At 41.0% G+C, this 22,974-nt stretch overlaps 6 non-coding genes and 1 pseudogene across 6 annotated transcripts; 5 read left to right on the top strand and 2 right to left on the bottom strand.

Moving 5' to 3' along the window:
• The first annotated feature begins 11,888 nt into the window (after positions 1-11,888).
• Positions 11,889-12,052, top strand: LOC135023978 (U1 spliceosomal RNA). The gene has a single exon (XR_010220855.1). It is a non-coding gene; the product is annotated as a U1 spliceosomal RNA (small nuclear RNA).
• A 152-nt stretch (positions 12,053-12,204) lies between these two features.
• LOC135024170 (U1 spliceosomal RNA) lies at positions 12,205-12,365 on the top strand. The gene has a single exon (XR_010221023.1). It is a non-coding gene; the product is annotated as a U1 spliceosomal RNA (small nuclear RNA).
• A 674-nt stretch (positions 12,366-13,039) lies between these two features.
• LOC135024019 (U1 spliceosomal RNA) lies at positions 13,040-13,203 on the top strand. Its single transcript, XR_010220895.1, has one exon. It is a non-coding gene; the product is annotated as a U1 spliceosomal RNA (small nuclear RNA).
• A 152-nt stretch (positions 13,204-13,355) lies between these two features.
• On the top strand, positions 13,356-13,518 carry LOC135024097 (U1 spliceosomal RNA). The gene has a single exon (XR_010220965.1). It is a non-coding gene; the product is annotated as a U1 spliceosomal RNA (small nuclear RNA).
• Positions 13,519-14,342: 824 nt separating this feature from the next.
• Positions 14,343-14,505, bottom strand: LOC135024070 (U1 spliceosomal RNA). Its single transcript, XR_010220942.1, has one exon. It is a non-coding gene; the product is annotated as a U1 spliceosomal RNA (small nuclear RNA).
• A 152-nt stretch (positions 14,506-14,657) lies between these two features.
• LOC135024020 (U1 spliceosomal RNA) lies at positions 14,658-14,821 on the bottom strand. Its single transcript, XR_010220896.1, has one exon. It is a non-coding gene; the product is annotated as a U1 spliceosomal RNA (small nuclear RNA).
• A 3,496-nt stretch (positions 14,822-18,317) lies between these two features.
• Positions 18,318-18,496, top strand: LOC135024188 (U1 spliceosomal RNA; annotated as a pseudogene).
• Positions 18,497-22,974: the final 4,478 nt, after the last annotated feature.

Raw genomic sequence — 22,974 nt, 5'->3', positions numbered from 1 at the left:
ATTCTAGTGTCCTTCGTTTGGGAGAAAAATGCAAAGGTACAATACAGCTTTTCCTTGCCGATATCTCTCTTTTGCAAAGAGATAGGCATTGGAAAATTCAGGGCTATAACGTGTAGATGAAGCACTAACAGGAGGCTTTAAAATTTTCATTCTAGTGTCTTTCGTTTGGGAGAAAAATGCAAAAGTACAATGCAGCTTTTCCTTGCCGATATCTCTCTTTTGCAAAGAGATAGGCATTGGAAAATGCAGGGCTATAACGTGTAGATGAAGCACTAACAGGAGGCTTTAAAATTTTCATTCTAGTGTCTTTCGTTTGGGAGAAAAATGCAAAGGTACAATACAGCATTTCCTTGCCGATATCTCTCTTTTGCAAAGAGATAGGCATTGGAAAATTCAGGGCTATTACGTGTAGATGAAGCACTAACAGGAGGCTTTAAAATTTTCATTCTAGTGTCTTTCGTTTGGGAGAAAAATGCAAAAGTACAATGCAGCTTTTCCTTGCCGATATCTCTCTTTTGCAAAGAGATAGGCATTGGAAAATGCAGGGCTATAACGTGTAGATGAAGCACTAACAGGAGGCTTTAAAATTTTCATTCTAGTGTCTTTCGTTTGGGAGAAAAATGCAAAGGTACAATACAGCATTTCCTTGCCGATATCTCTCTTTTGCAAAGAGATAGGCATTGGAAAATTCAGGGCTATAACGTGTAGATTAAGCACTAACAGGAGGCTTTAAAATTTTCATTCTAGTGTCCTTCGTTTGGGAGAAAAATGCAAAGGTGCAATACAGCTTTTCCTTGCCGATATCTCTCTTTTGCAAAGAGATAGGCATTGGAAAATTCAGGGCTATAACGTGTAGATGAAGCACTAATAGGAGGCTTTAAAATTTTCATTCTAGTGTCCTTCGTTTGGGAGAAAAATGCAAAGGTACAATACAGCTTTTCCTTGCCGATATCTCTCTTTTGCAAAGAGATAGGCATTGGAAAATTCAGGGCTATAACGTGTAGATGAAGCACTAATAGGAGGCTTTAAAACTTTCATTCTAGTGTCCTTCGTTTGGGAGAAAAATGCAAAGGTACAATACAGCTTTTCCTTGCCGATATCTCTCTTTTGCAAAGAGATAGGAATTGGAAAATTCAGGGCTATAACATGTAGATGAAGCACTAACAGGAGGCTTTAAAATTTTCATTCTAGTGTCTTTCGTTTGGGAGAAAAATGCAAAAGTACAATGCAGCTTTTCCTTGCCGATATCTCTCTTTTGCAAAGAGATAGGCATTGGAAAATGCAGGGCTATAACGTGTAGATGAAGCACTAACAGGAGGCTTTAAAATTTTCATTCTAGTGTCTTTCGTTTGGGAGAAAAATGCAAAGGTACAATACAGCATTTCCTTGCCGATATCTCTCTTTTGCAAAGAGATAGGCATTGGAAAATTCAGGGCTATTACGTGTACATGAAGCACTAACAGGAGGCTTTAAATTTTTCATTCTAGTGTCTTTCGTTTGGGAGAAAAATGCAAAAGTACAATGCAGCTTTTCCTTGCCGATATCTCTCTTTTGCAAAGAGATAGGCATTGGAAAATGCAGCGCTATAACGTGTAGATGAAGCACTAACAGGAGGCTTTAAAATTTTCATTCTAGTGTCTTTCGTTTGGGAGAAAAATGCAAAGGTACAATACAGCTTTTCCTTGCCGATATCTCTCTTTTGCAAAGAGATAGGCATTGGAAAATTCAGGGCTATAACGTGTAGACGAAGCACTAACAGGAGGCTTTAAAATTTTCATTCTAGTGTCTTTCGTTTGGGAGAAAAATGCAAAGGTACAATACAGCTTTTCCTTGCCGATATCTCTCTTTTGCAAAGAGCTAGGCATTGGAAAATTCAGAGCTATAACGTGTAGATGAAGCACTAACAGTAGGCTTTAAAATTTTCATTCTAGTGTCTTTCGTTTGGGAGAAAAATGCAAAGGTACAATACAGCTTTTCCTTGCCAATATCTCTCTTTTGCAAAGAGATAGGCATTGGAAAATGCAGGGCTATAACGTGTAGATGAAGCACTAACAGGAGGCTTTAAAATTTTCATTCTAGTGTCTTTCGTTTGGGAGAAAAATGCAAAGGTACAATACAGATTTTCCTTGCCGATATCTCTCTTTTGCAAAGAGCTAGGCATTGGAAAATTCAGGGCTATAACGTGTAGATGAAGCACTAACAGGAGGCTTTAAAATTTTCATTCTAGTGTCCTTCGTTTGGGAGAAAAATGCAAAGGTACAATACAGCTTTTCCTTGCCAATATCTCTCTTTTGCAAAGAGATAGGCATTGGAAAATGCAGGGCTATAACGTGTAGATGAAGCACTAACAGGAGGCTTTAAAATTTTCATTCTAGTGTCTTTCGTTTGGGAGAAAAATGCAAAGGTACAATACAGATTTTCCTTGCCGATATCTCTCTTTTGCAAAGAGCTAGGCATTGGAAAATTCAGGGCTATAACGTGTAGATGAAGCACTAACAGGAGGCTTTTAAATTTTCATTCTAGTGTCCTTCGTTTGGGAGAAAAATGCAAAGGTACAATACAGCTTTTCCTTGCCGATATCTCTCTTTTGCAAAGAGATAGGCATTGGAAAATTCAGGGCTATAACGTGTAGATGAAGCACTGACAGGAGGCTTTAAAATTTTCATTCTAGTGTCTTTCGTTTGGGAGAAAAATGCAAAGGTACAATACAGCTTTTCCTTGCCGATATCTCTCTTTTGCAAAGAGCTAGGCATTGGAAAATTCAGGGCTATAACGTGTAGATGAAGCACTAACAGTAGGCTTTAAAATTTTCATTCTAGTGTCTTTCGTTTGGGAGAAAAATGCAAAGGTACAATACAGCTTTTCCTTGCCAATATCTCTCTTTTGCAAAGAGCTAGGCATTGGAAAATTCAGGGCTATACCGTGTAGATGAAGCACTAACAGGAGGCTTTTAAATTTTCATTCTAGTGTCCTTCGTTTGGGAGAAAAATGCAAAGGTACAATACAGCTTTTCCTTGCCGATATCTCTCTTTTGCAAAGAGATAGGCATTGGAAAATTCAGGGCTATAACGTGTAGATGAAGCACTAACAGGAGGCTTTAAAATTTTAATTCTAGTGTCTTTCGTTTGGGAGAAAAATGCAAAGGTACAATACAGTTTTTCCTTGCCGATATCTCTCTTTGGCAAAGAGATAGGCATTGGAAAATTCAGGGCTATAACGTGTAGATGAAGCACTAACAGGAGGCTTTAAAATTTTCATTCTAGTGTCTTTCGTTTGGGAGAAAAATGCAAAAGTACAATGCAGCTTTTCCTTGCCGATATCTCTCTTTTGCAAAGAGATAGGCATTGGAAAATGCAGGGCTATAACGTGTAGATGAAGCACTAACAGGAGGCTTTAAAATTTTCATTCTAGTGTCTTTCGTTTGGGAGAAAAATGCAAAGGTACAATACAGCATTTCCTTGCCGATATCTCTCTTTTGTAAAGAGATAGGCATTGGAAAATTCAGGGCTATTACGTGTAGATGAAGCACTAACAGGAGGCTTTAAAATTTTAATTCTAGTGTCTTTCGTTTGGGAGAAAAATGCAAAGGTACAATACAGTTTTTCCTTGCCGATATCTCTCTTTGGCAAAGAGATAGGCATTGGAAAATTCAGGGCTATAACGTGTAGATGAAGCACTAACAGGAGGCTTTAAAATTTTCATTCTAGTGTCTTTCGTTTGGGAGAAAAATGCAAAGGTACAGTACAGCTTTTCCTTGCCGATATCTCTCTTTTGCAAAGAGATAGGCATTGGAAAATTCAGGGCTATAACGTGTAGATGAAGCACTAACAGGAGGCTTTAAAATTTTCATTCTAGTGTCTTTCGTTTGGGAGAAAAATGCAAAGGTACAATACAGCATTTCCTTGCCGATATCTCTCTGTTGTAAAGAGATAGGCATTGGAAAATTCAGGGCTATTACGTGTAGATGAAGCACTAACAGGAGGCTTTAAAATTTTCATTCTAGTGTCTTTCGTTTGGGAGAAAAATGCAAAAGTACAATGCAGCTTTTCCTTGCCGATATCTCTCTTTTGCAAAGAGATAGGCATTGGAAAATGCAGGGCTATAACGTGTAGATGAAGCACTAACAGGAGGCTTTAAAATTTTCATTCTAGTGTCTTTCGTTTGGGAGAAAAATGCAAAGGTATAATACAGCATTTCCTTGCCGATATCTCTCTTTTGCAAAGAGATAGGCATTGGAAAATTCAGGGCTATAACGTGTAGATGAAGCACTAACAGGAGGCTTTAAAATTTTCATTCTAGTGTCTTTCGTTTGGGAGAAAAATGCAAAGGTACAATACAGCTTTTCCTTGCCGATATCTCTCTTTTGCAAAGAGATAGGAATTGGAAAATTCAGGGCTATAACGTGTAGATGAAGCACTAACAGGAGGCTTTAAAATTTTCATTCTAGTGTCCTTCGTTTGGGAGAAAAATGCAAAGGTACAATACAGCTTTTCCTTGCCGATATCTCTCTTTTGCAAAGAGATAGGCATTGGAAAATTCAGGGCTATAACGTGTAGATGAAGCATTAACAGTAGGCTTTAAAATTTTCATTCTAGTGTCTTTCGTTTGGGAGAAAAATGCAAAGGTACAATACAGCTTTTCCTTGCCAATATCTCTCTTTTGCAAAGAGCTAGGCATTGGAAAATTCAGGGCTATAACGTGTAGATGAAGCACTAACAGGAGGCTTTAAAATTTTCATTCTAGTGTCTTTCGTTTAGGAGAAAAATGCAAAGGTACAATACAGTTTTTCCTTGCCAATATATCTCTTTTGCAAAGAGATAGGCATTGGAAAATTCAGGGCTATAACGTGCAGATGAAGCACTAACAGGAGGCTTTAAAATTTTCATTCTAGTGTCCTTCGTTTGGGAGAAAAATGCAAAGGTACAATACAGCTTTTCCTTGCCAATATCTCTCTTTTGCAAAGAGCTAGGCATTGGAAAATTCAGGGCTATACCGTGTAGATGAAGCACTAACAGGAGGCTTTTAAATTTTCATTCTAGTGTCCTTCGTTTGGGAGAAAAATGCAAAGGTACAATACAGCTTTTCCTTGCCGATATCTCTCTTTTGCAAAGAGATAGGCATTGGAAAATTCAGGGCTATAACGTGTAGATGAAGCCCTAACAGGAGGCTTTAAAATTTTCATTCTAGTGTCTTTCGTTTGGGAGAAAAATGCAAAGGTACAATACAGCTTTTCCTTGCCGATATCTCTCTTTTGCAAAGAGATAGGCATTGGAAAATTCAGGGCTATAACGTGTAGATGAAGCACTAACAGGAGGCTTTAAAATTTTCATTCTAGTGTCTTTCGTTTGGGAGAAAAATGCAAAGGTACAATACAGCTTTTCCTTGCCGATATCTCTCTTTTGCAAAGAGATAGGCATTGGAAAATTCAGGGCTATAACGTGTAGATGAAGCACTAACAGGAGGCTTTAAAATTTTCATTCTAGTGTCTTTCGTTTGGGAGAAAAATGCAAAAGTACAATGCTGCTTTTCCTTGCCGATATCTCTCTTTTGCAAAGAGATAGGCATTTGAAAATGCAGGGCTATAACGTGTAGATGAAGCACTAACAGGAGGCTTTAAAATTTTCATTCTAGTGTCTTTCGTTTGAGAGAAAAAATGCAAAGGTACAATACAGCTTTTCCTTGCCAATATCTCTCTTTTGCAAAGAGCTAGGCATTGGAAAATTCAGGGCTATACCGTGTAGATGAAGCACTAACAGGAGGCTTTTAAATTTTCATTCTAGTGTCCTTCGTTTGGGAGAAAAATGCAAAGGTACAATACAGTTTTTCCTTGCCGATATCTCTCTTTGGCAAAGAGATAGGCATTGGAAAATTAAGGGCTATAACGTGTAGATGAAGCACTAACAGGAGGCTTTAAAATTTTCATTCTAGTGTCTTTCGTTTGGGAGAAAAATGCAAAGGTACAATACAGTTTTTCCTTGCCGATATCTCTCTTTGGCAAAGAGATAGGCATTGGAAAATTCAGGGCTATAACGCGTAGATGAAGCACTAACAGGAGGCTTTAAAATTTTCATTCTAGTGTCTTTCGTTTGGGAGAAAAATGCAAAGGTACAATACAGCTTTTCCTTGCCAATATCTCTCTTTTGCAAAGAGCTAGGCATTGGAAAATGCAGGGCTATAACGTGTAGATGAAGCACTAACAGGAGGCTTTAAAATTTTCATTCTAGTGTCTTTCGTTTGGGAGAAAAATGCAAAGGTACAATACAGTTTTTCCTTGCCGATATCTCTCTTTGGCAAAGAGATAGGCATTGGAAAATTCAGGGCTATAACGCGTAGATGAAGCACTAACAGGAGGCTTTAAAATTTTCATTCTAGTGTCTTTCGTTTGGGAGAAAAATGCAAAAGTACAATGCAGCTTTTCCTTGCCGATATCTCTCTTTTGCAAAGAGATAGCAATTGGAAAATGCAGGGCTATAACGTGTAGATGAAGCACTAACAGGAGGCTTTAAAATTTTCATTCTAGTGTCTTTCGTTTGGGAGAAAAATGCAAAGGTACAATACAGATTTTCCTTGCCGATATCTCTCTTTTGCAAAGAGCTAGGCATTGGAAAATTCAGGGCTATAACGTGTAGATGAAGCACTAACAGGAGGCTTTAAAATTTTCATTCTAGTGTCCTTCGTTTGGGAGAAAAATGCAAAGGTACAATACAGCTTTTCCTTGCCAATATCTCTCTTTTGCAAAGAGCTAGGCATTGGAAAATTCAGGGCTATACCGTGTAGATGAAGCACTAATAGGAGGCTTTTAAATTTTCATTCTAGTGTCCTTCGTTTGGGAGAAAAATGCAAAGGTACAATACAGCTTTTCCTTGCCGATATCTCTCTTTTGCAAAGAGATAGGCATTGGAAAATGCAGGGCTATAACGTGTAGATGAAGCACTAACAGGAGGCTTTAAAATTTTCATTCTAGTGTCTTTCGTTTGGGAGAAAAATGCAAAGGTACAATACAGCATTTCCTTGCCGATATCTCTCTTTTGTAAAGAGATAGGCATTGGAAAATTCAGGGCTATTACGTGTAGATGAAGCACTAACAGGAGGCTTTAAAATTTTAATTCTAGTGTCTTTCGTTTGGGAGAAAAATGCAAAGGTACAATACAGTTTTTCCTTGCCGATATCTCTCTTTGGCAAAGAGATAGGCATTGGAAAATTCAGGGCTATAACGTGTAGATGAAGCACTAACAGGAGGCTTTAAAATTTTCATTCTAGTGTCTTTCGTTTGGGAGAAAAATGCAAAGGTACAGTACAGCTTTTCCTTGCCGATATCTCTCTTTTGCAAAGAGATAGGCATTGGAAAATTCAGGGCTATAACGTGTAGATGAAGCACTAACAGGAGGCTTTAAAATTTTCATTCTAGTGTCTTTCGTTTGGGAGAAAAATGCAAAGGTACAATACAGCATTTCCTTGCCGATATCTCTCTGTTGTAAAGAGATAGGCATTGGAAAATTCAGGGCTATTACGTGTAGATGAAGCACTAACAGGAGGCTTTAAAATTTTCATTCTAGTGTCTTTCGTTTGGGAGAAAAATGCAAAAGTACAATGCAGCTTTTCCTTGCCGATATCTCTCTTTTGCAAAGAGATAGGCATTGGAAAATGCAGGGCTATAACGTGTAGATGAAGCACTAACAGGAGGCTTTAAAATTTTCATTCTAGTGTCTTTCGTTTGGGAGAAAAATGCAAAGGTATAATACAGCATTTCCTTGCCGATATCTCTCTTTTGCAAAGAGATAGGCATTGGAAAATTCAGGGCTATAACGTGTAGATGAAGCACTAACAGGAGGCTTTAAAATTTTCATTCTAGTGTCTTTCGTTTGGGAGAAAAATGCAAAGGTACAATACAGCTTTTCCTTGCCGATATCTCTCTTTTGCAAAGAGATAGGAATTGGAAAATTCAGGGCTATAACGTGTAGATGAAGCACTAACAGGAGGCTTTAAAATTTTCATTCTAGTGTCCTTCGTTTGGGAGAAAAATGCAAAGGTACAATACAGCTTTTCCTTGCCGATATCTCTCTTTTGCAAAGAGATAGGCATTGGAAAATTCAGGGCTATAACGTGTAGATGAAGCATTAACAGTAGGCTTTAAAATTTTCATTCTAGTGTCTTTCGTTTGGGAGAAAAATGCAAAGGTACAATACAGCTTTTCCTTGCCAATATCTCTCTTTTGCAAAGAGCTAGGCATTGGAAAATTCAGGGCTATAACGTGTAGATGAAGCACTAACAGGAGGCTTTAAAATTTTCATTCTAGTGTCTTTCGTTTAGGAGAAAAATGCAAAGGTACAATACAGTTTTTCCTTGCCAATATATCTCTTTTGCAAAGAGATAGGCATTGGAAAATTCAGGGCTATAACGTGCAGATGAAGCACTAACAGGAGGCTTTAAAATTTTCATTCTAGTGTCCTTCGTTTGGGAGAAAAATGCAAAGGTACAATACAGCTTTTCCTTGCCAATATCTCTCTTTTGCAAAGAGCTAGGCATTGGAAAATTCAGGGCTATACCGTGTAGATGAAGCACTAACAGGAGGCTTTTAAATTTTCATTCTAGTGTCCTTCGTTTGGGAGAAAAATGCAAAGGTACAATACAGCTTTTCCTTGCCGATATCTCTCTTTTGCAAAGAGATAGGCATTGGAAAATTCAGGGCTATAACGTGTAGATGAAGCCCTAACAGGAGGCTTTAAAATTTTCATTCTAGTGTCTTTCGTTTGGGAGAAAAATGCAAAGGTACAATACAGCTTTTCCTTGCCGATATCTCTCTTTTGCAAAGAGATAGGCATTGGAAAATTCAGGGCTATAACGTGTAGATGAAGCACTAACAGGAGGCTTTAAAATTTTCATTCTAGTGTCTTTCGTTTGGGAGAAAAATGCAAAGGTACAATACAGCTTTTCCTTGCCGATATCTCTCTTTTGCAAAGAGATAGGCATTGGAAAATTCAGGGCTATAACGTGTAGATGAAGCACTAACAGGAGGCTTTAAAATTTTCATTCTAGTGTCTTTCGTTTGGGAGAAAAATGCAAAAGTACAATGCTGCTTTTCCTTGCCGATATCTCTCTTTTGCAAAGAGATAGGCATTTGAAAATGCAGGGCTATAACGTGTAGATGAAGCACTAACAGGAGGCTTTAAAATTTTCATTCTAGTGTCTTTCGTTTGAGAGAAAAAATGCAAAGGTACAATACAGCTTTTCCTTGCCAATATCTCTCTTTTGCAAAGAGCTAGGCATTGGAAAATTCAGGGCTATACCGTGTAGATGAAGCACTAACAGGAGGCTTTTAAATTTTCATTCTAGTGTCCTTCGTTTGGGAGAAAAATGCAAAGGTACAATACAGTTTTTCCTTGCCGATATCTCTCTTTGGCAAAGAGATAGGCATTGGAAAATTAAGGGCTATAACGTGTAGATGAAGCACTAACAGGAGGCTTTAAAATTTTCATTCTAGTGTCTTTCGTTTGGGAGAAAAATGCAAAGGTACAATACAGTTTTTCCTTGCCGATATCTCTCTTTGGCAAAGAGATAGGCATTGGAAAATTCAGGGCTATAACGCGTAGATGAAGCACTAACAGGAGGCTTTAAAATTTTCATTCTAGTGTCTTTCGTTTGGGAGAAAAATGCAAAGGTACAATACAGCTTTTCCTTGCCAATATCTCTCTTTTGCAAAGAGCTAGGCATTGGAAAATGCAGGGCTATAACGTGTAGATGAAGCACTAACAGGAGGCTTTAAAATTTTCATTCTAGTGTCTTTCGTTTGGGAGAAAAATGCAAAGGTACAATACAGTTTTTCCTTGCCGATATCTCTCTTTGGCAAAGAGATAGGCATTGGAAAATTCAGGGCTATAACGCGTAGATGAAGCACTAACAGGAGGCTTTAAAATTTTCATTCTAGTGTCTTTCGTTTGGGAGAAAAATGCAAAAGTACAATGCAGCTTTTCCTTGCCGATATCTCTCTTTTGCAAAGAGATAGCAATTGGAAAATGCAGGGCTATAACGTGTAGATGAAGCACTAACAGGAGGCTTTAAAATTTTCATTCTAGTGTCTTTCGTTTGGGAGAAAAATGCAAAGGTACAATACAGATTTTCCTTGCCGATATCTCTCTTTTGCAAAGAGCTAGGCATTGGAAAATTCAGGGCTATAACGTGTAGATGAAGCACTAACAGGAGGCTTTAAAATTTTCATTCTAGTGTCCTTCGTTTGGGAGAAAAATGCAAAGGTACAATACAGCTTTTCCTTGCCAATATCTCTCTTTTGCAAAGAGCTAGGCATTGGAAAATTCAGGGCTATACCGTGTAGATGAAGCACTAATAGGAGGCTTTTAAATTTTCATTCTAGTGTCCTTCGTTTGGGAGAAAAATGCAAAGGTACAATACAGCTTTTCCTTGCCGATATCTCTCTTTTGCAAAGAGATAGGCATTGGAAAATTCAGGGCTATAACGTGTAGATGAAGCACTAACAGGAGGCTTTAAAATTTTCATTCTAGTGTCTTTCGTTTGGGAGAAAAATGCAAAGGTACAATACAGCTTTTCCTTGCCGATATCTCTCTTTTGCAAAGAGCTAGGCATTGGAAAATTCAGGGCTATAACGTGTAGATGAAGCACTAACAGTAGGCTTTAAAATTTTAATTCTAGTGTCTTTCGTTTGGGAGAAAAATGCAAAGGTACAATACAGCTTTTCCTTGCCAATATCTCTCTTTTGCAAAGAGCTAGGCATTGGAAAATTCAGGGCTATACCGTGTAGATGAAGCACTAACAGGAGGCTTTTAAATTTTCATTCTAGTGTCCTTCGTTTGGGAGAAAAATGCAAAGGTACAATACAGCTTTTCCTTGCCGATATCTTTCTTTTGCAAAGAGATAGGCATTGGAAAATTCAGGGCTATAACGTGTAGATGAAGCACTAACAGGAGGCTTTAAAATTTTAATTCTAGTGTCTTTCGTTTGGGAGAAAAATGCAAAGGTACAATACAGTTTTTCCTTGCCGATATCTCTCTTTGGCAAAGAGATAGGCATTGGAAAATTCAGGGCTATAACGTGTAGATGAAGCACTAACAGGAGGCTTTAAAATTTTCATTCTAGTGTCTATCGTTTGGGAGAAAAATGCAAAGGTACAATACAGTTTTTCCTTGCCGATATCTCTATTTGGCAAAGAGATAGGCATTGGAAAATTCAGGGCTATAACGCGTAGATGAAGCACTAACAGGAGGCTTTAAAATTTTCATTCTAGTGTCTTTCGTTTGGGAGAAAAATGCAAAGGTACAATACAGCTTTTCCTTGCCAATATCTCTCTTTTGCAAAGAGCTAGGCATTGGAAAATGTAGGGCTATAACGTGTAGATGAAGCACTAACAGGAGGCTTTAAAATTTTCATTCTAGTGTCTTTCGTTTGGGAGAAAAATGCAAAAGTACAATGCAGCTTTTCCTTGCCGATATCTCTCTTTTGCAAAGAGATAGGCATTGGAAAATGCAGGGCTATAACGTGTAGATGAAGCACTAACAGGAGGCTTTAAAATTTTCATTCTAGTGTCTTTCGTTTGGGAGAAAAATGCAAAGGTACAATACAGCATTTCCTTGCCGATATCTCTCTTTTGCACTGCTTGGATGACATCACCGTATGCAAATCCGTCTTCTGCAGAACTTCCCCCAGGAATGCTTGCACTAGTTGTTGCATTTGGTTTGTTGTTTGGGGGTGCTTCAGTATTAGGCAGCCTTCTGCCCTCCCATGTTCATCTGAAAATATGTGTTCTCCCTGCAGTTGTTGTCCCCAGATGAGAGTTCCCTTGTGCTGCCTCAGTTGAATCTCCTTTACTTGACAGAGATGTGCATGAGCAGCGGCCCTCCCCAGCCCTATTCCAAATCATACTTATTTTGCATAGGAGATACCATGGTCATGAAGATTGTTCTCCCAGGGTGAGGTTCATTCATTGCATTTTGGGTATGCTGACCCTTGTGATTTCCCCAAATGTGGGAAACTTGACTGCATTATTTGTGGTAGTGGGGGACTGTGTTTGTGCTTTCCTCTGGTCAGCTCTGGTAAAAGTCAGATTTCTTTGTCTCAGATTTTCCTCTAGCCTTGTTCTTCTTTCGAGAGTTCCCTTGTGCTGCCTCAGTTGGATCTCCTTCACTTTACAGGGGGGTACCCGAGCAGCGACCCTCCCCAGCTCTAGCCCAACTCCTACTTACCTGCCAGGTGAGATACTATGATCATGAAGGTGCTTCTCCCAGGGCAAGGCTCACCCATTGCTCTGGGTGTGCTGCTCCTGCGATTTCCCCAAATGTGGGAAACTTGACTGCATAATTTGTGTTTCCCCTGGTCGGCTCTCGTATAATTCAGATCTCTTTGTCTCAGGTCTCTCTCCAGCCTAGTTTGCTGTCTGTTTCCACTTCTCTTTTCTTGAGCCGCTCCCTTCTATGCCCTTGCGCACTATCCTGACTTCTCCTCCTGTCTGCTTACTTTGTGCCTTCCAACGCACAATGCGAACTACAGGTAGTGCTGCAGGGCCCACACCCTTTTACTTGCCTTACAGAGCAGCTCTGGAGCTGTTACAGTGCCCAGCTGCTGCAAGAAATCAGCTTGAATGCTTCAGGGGCTGGGGCATAGCCAACATGAGCCCCACACCAAAGGAGGGTGGAGGTGTTTAATGCAAACTAGGGGTCAGCCAAGCGCCGCAAAAGGCCACCATGCCCTGCACGCCCCTTTTCTCTTTTCATATGCAGACGAGGGTTGAAGCCAACTTTGACCCACTGCTTGGATGACATCACCATATGCAAATCCATCTGCGGCAGGCCTTCCCCCAGGAATGCTTGCACTAGTTGTTGCATTTGGTTTGTTGTTTGGGGGTGCTTCAGTATTAGGCAGCCTTCTGCCCTCCCATGTTCATCTGAAAATATATGTTCTCCCTGCAGTTGTTGTCCCCAGATGAGAGTTCCCTTGTGTTGCCTCAGTTAAATCTCCTTTACTTGACAGAGATGTGCATGAGCAGCGGCCCTCCCCAGCCCTATTCCAAATCATACTTATTTTGCATAGGAGATACCATGGTCATGAAGATTTTTCTCCCAGGGTGAGGTTTATTCATTGCATTTTGGGTATGCTGACCCCTGTGATTTCCCCAAATGTGGGAAACTTGACTGCATTATTTGTGGTAGTGGGAGGCTGTGTTTGTGATTTCTTCTGGTCAGCTCTGGTAAAAGTCAGATTTCTTTGTCTCAGATTTTCCTTTAGCCTTGTTCTTCTTTCGAGAGTTCCCTTGTGCTGCCTCAGTTGGATCTCCTTCACTTTACAGGGGGGTACCCGAGCAGCGACCCTCCCCAGCTCTAGCCCAACTCCTACTTACCTGCCAGGTGAGATACTATGATCATGAAGGTGCTTCTCCCAGGGCAAGGCTCACCCATTGTACTCTGGGTGTGCTGCTCCTGCGATTTCCCCAAATGTGGGAAACTTGACTGCATAATTTGTGTTTCCCCTGGTCGGCTCTCGTATAATTCAGATCTCTTTGTCTCAGGTCTCTCTCCAGCCTAGTTTGCTGTCTGTTTCCACTTCTCTTTTCTTCAGCCGCTCCCTTCTATACCCTTGTGCACTATCCTGACTTCTCCTCCCGTCTGCTTACTTTGTGCCTTCCAATGCACAATGCAAACTACAGGTAGTGCTGCAGGGCCCACACCCTTTTACTTGCCTTACAGAGCAGCTCTGGAGCTGTTACAGTGGCCAGCTGCTGCAAGAAATCAGCTTGAATGCTTCAGGGGCTGGGGCATAGCCAACATGAGCCCCACACCGAAGGAGGGTGGAGGTGTTTAATGCAAACTAGGGGTCAGTCAAGCGCCGCAAAAGGCCACCATGCCCTGCACGCCCCTTTTCTGTTTTCATATGCAGACGAGGGTTGAAGCCACCTTTGACCAACTGCTTGGATGACATCACCACAAATCCATCTGCGGCAGGCCTTCCCCCAGGAATGCTTGCACTAGTTGTTGCATTTGGTTTGTTGTTTGGGGGTGCTTCAGTATTAGGCAGCCTTCTGCTCCACCCTCCTTTGGTGTGGGGCTCATGTTGGCCATGTCCCATCCCCTGAAGCATTCAAGCAGATTTCTTGCAGCAGCTGGGCACTGTAACAGCTCCAGAGACGCTCTGTAAGGCAAGTAAAAGGGTGTGGGCCCTGCAGCACTACCTGTAGTTTGCATTGTGCATTGGAAGGCACAAAGTAAGCAGACGGGAGGAGAAGTCAGGATAGTGCACAAGGGTATAGAAGGGAGCGGCTGAAGAAAAGAGAAGTGGAAACAGACAGCAAACTAGGCTGGAGAGAGATCTGAGACAAAGATATCTGAATTATACGAGAGCCGACCAGGGGAAACACAAATTATGCAGTCAAGTTTCCCACATTTGGGGAAATCGCAGGGGCAGCACACCCAGAGTGCAATGGGTGAGCCTTGCCCTGGGAGAAGCACCTTCATGATCATAGTATCTCACCTGGCAGGTAAGTAGGAGTTGGGCTAGAGCTGGGGAGGGTCGCTGCTCGGGCACCCCCCTGTTAAGTGAAGGAGATCCAACTGAGGCAGCACAAGGGAACTCTCGAAAGAAGAACAAGGCTAAAGGAAAATCTGAAACAAAGAAATCTGACTTTTACCAGAGCTGACCAGAAGAAATCACAAACACAGCCTCCCACTACCACAAATAATGCAGTCGAGTTTCCCACATTTGGGGAAATCACAGGGGTCAGCATACCCAAAATGCAATGAATGAACCTCACCCTGGGAGAAAAATCTTCATGACCATGGTATCTCCTATGCAAAATAAGTATGATTTGGAATAGGGCTGGGGAGGGCCGCTGCTCATGCACATCTCTGTCAAGTAAAGGAGATTCAACTGAGGCAGCACAAGGGAACTCTCATCTTGGGACAACAACTGCAGGGAGAACATATATTTTCAGATGAACATGGGAGGGCAGAAGGCTGCCTAATACTGAAGCACCCCCAAACAACAAACCAAATGCAACAACTAGTGCAAGCATTCCTGGGGGAAGGCCTGCCGCAGATGGATTTGCATATGGTGATGTCATCCAAGCAGTTGGTCAAAGTTGGCTTCAACCCTCGTCTGCATATGAAAAGAGAAAAGGGGCGTGCAGGGCATGGTGGCCTTTTGCGGCGCTTGGCTGACCCCTAGTTTGCATTAAACACCTCCACCCTCCTTTGGTGTGGGGCTCATGTTGGCTATGCCCCAGCCCCTGAAGCATTCAAGCTGAATTCTTGCAGCAGCTGGGCACTGTAACAGCTCCAGAGCTGCTCTGTAAGGCAAGTAAAAGGGTGTGGGCCCTGCAGCACTACCTGTAGTTCGCAGATGGATTTGCCGCCATAGAATGCGCCTGCTGAATCGTGTTACAGATCCAGAGAGCAATAGTCTGCTTTGAAGCAGGGGTGCCAATCTTGTTGGCTGCATACAGGACAAACAGTGCTTCTGTTTTTCTGACTCTAGCCGTTCTGGCCACGTAAATTTTCAAAGCCCTGACCACATCAAGGGACTCGGAATCCTCCAAGTCACGCGTAGCCACAGGCATCACAATAGGTTGGTTCATATGAAAGGATGATTCCACTTTTAGCAGGAATTGAGGACGGGTCTGCAATTCCGCTGCCACCGCGCTACAACCCCGGCCGACGCAATTGCCGGTCTGAGTAAGGTACCAGAATGTGTGTAAATGGACTTTAGGGTAACCTCCTGCTTGCGGTCAGCAGGGTCCCTGATGGTAGCCGTATCCTGGGATGGCAGCGCTACCTTTTTGGATAAGCGTGTCAATGCTTTATCCACCCTAGGGGAGGATTCCCACCGTATCCTGTCCATTGGCGGGAAAGGATACGCCATAAGAATCCTTTTGGGAATCTGCAGCTTTTTGTCTGGAGATTCCCAAGCTTTTTCACATAATTCGTTCAACTCATGTGAGGGGGGAAAGGTTATCTCAGGTTTCTTTCCCTTATACATGTGTACCCTCGTGTCAGGGACAGGGGACTCTGTGATGTGCAAAACATCTTTTAGTGCAATAATCATATATCGAATACATTTAGCCAATTTTGGCTGTAACTTTGCATCATCGTAGTCGACACTGGAGTCAGAATCCGTGTCGGTATCTGTGTCAACTATTTGGGATAGTGGGCGCTTTTGAGACCCCGAAGGTCCCTGCGACATAGGGACAGGCATGGGTTGACTCCCTGACTGTTCCCTAGCTTCAGCTTTGTCTAATCTCTTGTGTAATAAGTTTACATTAGCACTTAAAACATTCCACATATCCATCCAGTCAGGTGTCGGCGTTGTCGATGGAGACACCACATTAATTTGCTCCTGCTCCTCTCTAGGAGAGCCTTCTACCTCAGACATGTCGACACACGTGTACCGACACACCATACACTCAGGGAATCCTCTTATCTGAGGACAGTTCCCCAACAAGGCCCTTTGGAGAGACAGAGAGAGAGAGTATGCCAGCACACACCCCAGCGCTATATGACCCAGGAAAAAAACACAATAATTTTATGTTTACCCAGTAGCGCTGTATTTCCATATATATATGCGCCTAATTATGTGCCCCCCTCTTCTTTAAGACCCTCTTTCTACCGTGGTATAAGCAGGGGAGAGTCCGTGGAGCTTCCCCTCAGCGGTGCTGTGGAGAAAATGGCGCTGGTGAGTGCTGAGGGAGAAGCCCCACCCCCTCAGCGACGGGCTTCTGTCCCGCTCAAATATAGTAAAAAAAAGGCGGGGGCTCTTATATATATATACAGTGCCTAGCTGCATATATATTTATTTTGCCAAAGAGAGGTCTATATTGCTGCCCAGGGCGTCCCCCCTGCGCCCTTCACCCTTACACTGACTGCCGTGTGAGAGGTGTATGGGAGCAATGGAGCACAGCTTTACTGCTGTGCGTTACCTCAGTGAAGATCATGAAGTCTTCCGCCGCCTCTGAAGTCTTCTTTTCTTCTCATACTCACCCGGCTTCTATCTTCCGGCTCTGCGAGGGGGACGGCGGCGCGGCGCTGGGACGGACGGCGAGGGTGAGACCTGCGTACGATCCCTCTGGAGCTAATGCTGTACAGTAGCCTAAGAAGCAGAGCCTATCAACTCACAGAAGTAGGTGTGCATCTCTCCCCTCCGCCCCTCGATGCAGGGAGTCTGTTGCCAGCAGGCTCCCTGAAAATAAAAAAATCTAACAAATATACTTTCTGTCAGGAAACTCAGGAGAGCTCCCTGAAAAGCACCCAGTCTCCTCTGGGCACAGTAGTAAACTGAGGTCTGGAGGAGGGGCATAGAGGGAGGAGCCAGTGCACACCCAGATCTAAAGTCTTTCTTAAAGTGCCCATGTCTCCTGCGGAGCCCGTCTATCCCCCATGGTCCTTACGGAGTCCCCAGCATCCTCTAGGACGTAAGAGAAAAATTATGCTGGCAGAAAAATCCAATTGAGTGATTAAACAGCTCCAGAGCTGCTCTGTAAGGCAAGTAAAAGGGTGTGGGCCCTGCAGCACTACCTGTAGTTTGCATTGTGCATTGGAAGCCTAGTTTGCTGTCTGTTTCCACTTCTTTTTTCTTGAGCCCCTCCCGTCTATACCCTTGTGCACTATCCTGACTTCTCTTCCCGTCTGCTTACTTTGTGCCTTCCAAAGCACAATGCAAACTACAGTTAGTGCTGCAGGGCCCACACCCTTTTACTTGCCTTACAGAGCAGCTCTTGAGCTGTTACAGTGCCCAGCTGCTGCAAGAAATCAGCGTGAATGCTTCAGGGGCTGGGGCATGGCCAACATGAGCCCCACACCGAAGGAGGGTGGGGGTGTTTAATGCGAACTAGGGGTCTCGCACAATGCGAACTACAGGTAGTGCTGCAGGGCCCACACCCTTTTACTTGCCTTACAGAGCAGCTCTGGAGCTGTTACAGTGCCCAGCTGCTGCAAGAAATGTGAACTAGGGGTCATCCAAGTGCCGCAAAAGGCCGCCATGCCCTGCACGCCCCTTTTCTCTTTTCATATGCAGACGAGGGTTGAAGCCAACTTTGACCCACTGCTTGGATGACATCGCCATATGCAAATCCATCTGCTGCAGGCCTTCCCCCAGGAATGCTTGCACTAGTTGTTGCATTTGGTTTGTTGTTTGGGGGTGCTTCAGTATTAGGCAGCCTTCTGCCCTCCCATGTTCATCTGAAAATATGTGTTCTCCCTGCAGTTGTTGTCCCCAGATGAGAGTTCCCTTGTGCTGCCTCAGTTGAATCTCCTTTACTTGACAGAGATGTGCCTGAGCAGCGGCCCTCCCCAGCCCTATCCCAAATCATACTTATTTTGCATAGGAGATACCATGGTCATGAAGACTGTTCTCCCAGGGAGCGGTTCATTCATTGCATTCTGGGTATGCTGACCCCTGTGATTTCCCCAAATGTGGGAAACTCGACTGCATTATTTAATGCGAACTAGGGGTCATCCAAGCACCGCAAAAGGCCGCCATGCCCTGCATACCCCTTTTCTCTTTTCATAAGCAGACGAGGTTTGAAGCCAACTTTGACCCACTGCTTGGATGACATCACTTGCTGCCTTTCCAATGAAGCAAGTTTAATTTAATAATAGGTGAAAAACCATCCCTACAAAGGTGTTAATCAGATACTTGGCTTTGTGGACACTTTTCAGAGCACAAATTTGTTAGCATAAAATAAAGCCAGAAAATGAAGAGCTGTTTAATCACTCAATTGGATTTTTCTGCCAGCATATTTCTTTTTCTCTGCAACCCACTGCTAAATTGTGCTTCCTAGCTGTTTTTATAAAATCACTGAATCAAATCTAACTCTGATTACATCAGAGAAGGCCAGGTACCCTACACCATAACAGGGGGTTTGAAATTTTGACTTGTCTACTTAAAGATCACCAAAATCTGATAACAAGGTCAATTAAGTCTCTGGGTGGGATTGAACCACCAACCTTTTGGTTAATAGCCTTACACACTAACTGATTGCGCCACAGCAACACTTTGCAAAAGTCCATACTGACAAAGGCTAATAAGCATTCATCTAGAACGATTCCTAGAAACATTTTAAAAAGTCAATAATGTGGAGAGTTTTTGTAAGATGTTTCTTCCATCAACCAATGAAGAAACACATTGGTACTTTCCCATGATGAGTGAGTGCTTCAGGATCTTTTGCACTTACATGTGCAGCAGAGTACTGTAATGGAAGTGCTGGGTCCATAACCCAGAGGTAGGCAGATTGAAACTATCCTCTGCTATATGCATTTTTTTTTGTTAATTAAAGTAATCCAAAACTGGGATTGATATTTTTGCTCTTTTATTTTTACTTAAAGTACAATAACTTTTACCATTTTAATTTGTTTTAATAGTATATTGACAGTATTGTTTTCTTTCAAAAATCCAATTAATTTTCTTTACCCGATTATTAAAATGGTAATTGACAAAAACAAACTACATTGTCACCAGAAGAGCAATACAAAATGTACAAGTGATATATTAAAATCATCTTTCCAGCTTGAATTTCAATGATGCATTGGGGCAACGATTTTGTGAGAAACATCTTCACCCTTAAATAAAGATTTTCTTAATTCCTTACCTGTGTGCTAATTAGATATCACCTTGTTTTCATATTAAACAGACTTCCACATGAGAAAACAGCAAAGATGCAGTGGCGTTAATGTTTCCTGGTGTCAACCTGTATTATTTCCGTAGATATTGAAATGAGGATGCATCTTGCTGCCTTTCCAATGAAGCAAGTTTAATTTAGTAATAGGTGAAAAACCATCCCTACAAAGATGTTAATCAGATACTTGGCTTTGTGGACACTTTTCTGAGAACAAATTTGTTATCATAAAAATAAAGCCAGAAAATGAAGAGATGTTTAATCACTCAATTGGATTTTTCTGCCAGCATTTTTCTTTTTCTCTGCAACCCACTGCTAAATTGTGCTTCCTACCTGTTTTTTTTATAAAATCACTTAATCAAATCTAACTCTGATTACATCAGAGAAGGCCAGGTACCCTACACCATAAGAGGGGGTTTGCAATTTTGACTTGTCTACTTAAATATCACCAAAATCTGATCACAAGGTCAATTACGTCCCTGGGTGGGATTGAACCACCAACCTTTTGATAAATAGCTGAACACACTAACCGATTGCGCCACAGAGACACTTTGCAGAAAATACATACTGACAAAGACTAATAAGCATTCATCTAGAACGTTTCCTAGAAAAACTTTAAAAAGTCAATAATCTGGAGAGTTTTTGTAAGATGTTTCTTCCAGCAACCAATGAAGAAACACATTGGTACTTTCGCATGATGAGTGAGTGCTTCAGGATCTCTTGCACTTACATGTGCAGCAGAGTACTGCAATGGAAGCATGCTGGGCCCATAACCCAGAGGTAGGCATTGAAATGAGGATGCATCTTGCTGCCTTTCCAATGAAGCAAGTTTAATTTAGTAATAGGTGAAAAACCATCCCTACAAATATGTTAATCAGATACTTGGCTTTGTGGACACTTTTCAGAGAACAAATTTGTTATCATAAAAATAAAGCCAGAAAATGAAGAGCTGTTTAATCACTCAATTGGATTTTTCTGCCAGCATTTTTCTTTTTCTCTGCAACCCACTGCTAAATTGTGCTTCCTAGCTGTTTTTTTATAAAAACACTTAATCAAATCTAACTCTGATTACATCAGAGAAGGCCAGGTACCCTACACCATAAGAGGGGGTTTGCAATTTTGACTTGTCTACTTAAATATCACCAAAATCTGATCACAAGGTCAATTACGTCCCTGGGTGGGATTGAACCACCAACCTTTTGATTAATAGCTGAACACACTAACCGATTGCGCCACAGAGACACTTTGCAAAAAGTACATACTGACAAAGACTAATAAGCATTCATCTAGAACGTTTCCTAGAAAAACTTTAAAAAGTCAATAATCTGGAGAGTTTTTGTAAGATGTTTCTTCCAGCAACCAATGAAGAAACACATTGGTACTTTCGCATGATGAGTGAGTGCTTCAGGATCTCTTGCACTTACATGTGTAGCAGAGTACTGCACTGGAAGCATGCTGGGCCCATAACCCAGAGGTAGGCAGATTGAAACTATCCTTTGCTATATGCATTTTTTTTTGTTCATTAAAGTAATCCAAAACTGGGATTGATATTTTAGCTTTTATTTTTACTTAAAGTACAATAACTTTTACCATTTTAATTTGTTTTAATAGTATATTGACAGTATTGTTTTCTTTCAAAAATCCAATTAATTTTCTTTACCCGATTATTAAAATGGTAATTGACAAAAACAAACTACATTGTCACCAGAAGAGCAATACAAAATGTACAAGTGATATATTAAAATCATCTTTCCAGCTTGAATTTCAATGATGCATTGGGGCAACGATTTTGTGAGAAACATCTTCACCCTTAAATAAAGATTTTCTTAATTCCTTACCTGTGTGCTAATTAGATATCACCTTGTTTTCACATTAAACAGACTTCCATATGAGAAAACAGCAAAGATGCAGTGGCTTGGATTTTTGAAAGAAAACAATACTGTCAATATACTATTAAAACAAATTAAAATGGTAAAAGTTATTGTACTTTAAGTAAAAATAAAAGCTAAAATATCAATCCCAGTTATGAATTACTTTAATGTACAAAAAAATAATGCATATAGCAAAGGATAGTTTCAATAAGATGCATCCTCATTTCAATATCTACTGAAATAATACAGGTTGACACCAGGAAACATTAACGCCACTGCATCCTTGCTGCTTTCTCATGTGGAAGTCTGTTTAATGTGAAAACAAGGTGATATCTAATTAGCACACAGGTAAGGAATTAAGAAAATCTTTATTTAAGGGTGAAGATGTTTCTCACAAAATCGTTGCCCCAATGCATCATTGAAATTCAAGCTGGAAAGATGATTTTAATATATCACTTGTACATTTTGTATTGCTCTTCTGGTGACAATGTAGTTTGTTTTTGTCAATTACCATTTTAATACTCGGGTAAAGAAAATTAATTGGATTTTTGAAAGAAAACAATACTGTCAATATACTATTAAAACAAATTAAAATGGTAAAAGTTATTGTACTTTAAGTAAAAATAAAAGCTAAAATATCAATCCCAGTTTTGGATTACTTTAATGAACAAAAAAAAAATGCATATAGCAAAGGATAGTTTCAATCTGCCTACCTCTGGGTTATGGGCCCAGCATGCTTCCAGTGCAGTACTCTGCTGCACATGTAAGTGCAAGAGATCCTGAAGCACTCACTCATCATGCGAAAGTACCAATGTGTTTCTTCATTGGTTGCTGGAAGAAACATCTTACAAAAACTCTCCAGATTATTGACTTTTTAAAGTTTTTCTAGGAAACGTTCTAGATGAATGCTTATTAGTCTTTGTCAGTATGTACTTTTTGCAAAGTGTCTCTGTGGCGCAATCGGTTAGTGTGTTCAGCTATTAATCAAAAGGTTGGTGGTTCAATCCCACCCAGGGATGTAATTGACCTTGTGATCAGATTTTGGTGATATTTAAGTAGACAAGTCAAAATTTCGAAAACCCCTGTTATGGTGTAGGGTACCTGGCCTTCTCTGATGTAATCAGAGTTAGATTTGATTCAGTGATTTTATAAAAACAGCTAGGAAGCACAATTTAGCAGTGGGTTGCAGAGAAAAAGAAATATGCTGGCAAAAAAATCCAATTGACTGATTAAACAGCTCTTCATTTTCTGGCTTTATTTTTATGCTAACAAATTTGTTCTCTGAAAAGTGTCCACAAAGCCAAGTATCTGATTAACATCTTTGTAGGGATGGTTTTTCACCTATTACTAAATTAAACTTGCTTCATTGGAAAGGCAGCAAGATGCATCCTCATTTCAATATCTACTGAAATAATACAGGTTGACACCAGGAAACATTAACGCCACTGCATCCTTGCTGCTTTCTCATGTGGAAGTCTG

Source organism: Pseudophryne corroboree, unplaced genomic scaffold, assembly GCF_028390025.1.
Source record: "Pseudophryne corroboree isolate aPseCor3 unplaced genomic scaffold, aPseCor3.hap2 scaffold_403, whole genome shotgun sequence".
Classification (NCBI taxonomy): Eukaryota; Metazoa; Chordata; class Amphibia; order Anura; family Myobatrachidae; genus Pseudophryne; species Pseudophryne corroboree.
Note: the sequence above shows the minus strand (reverse complement) of the source record. Positions and strands in the feature narration are given on the sequence as shown.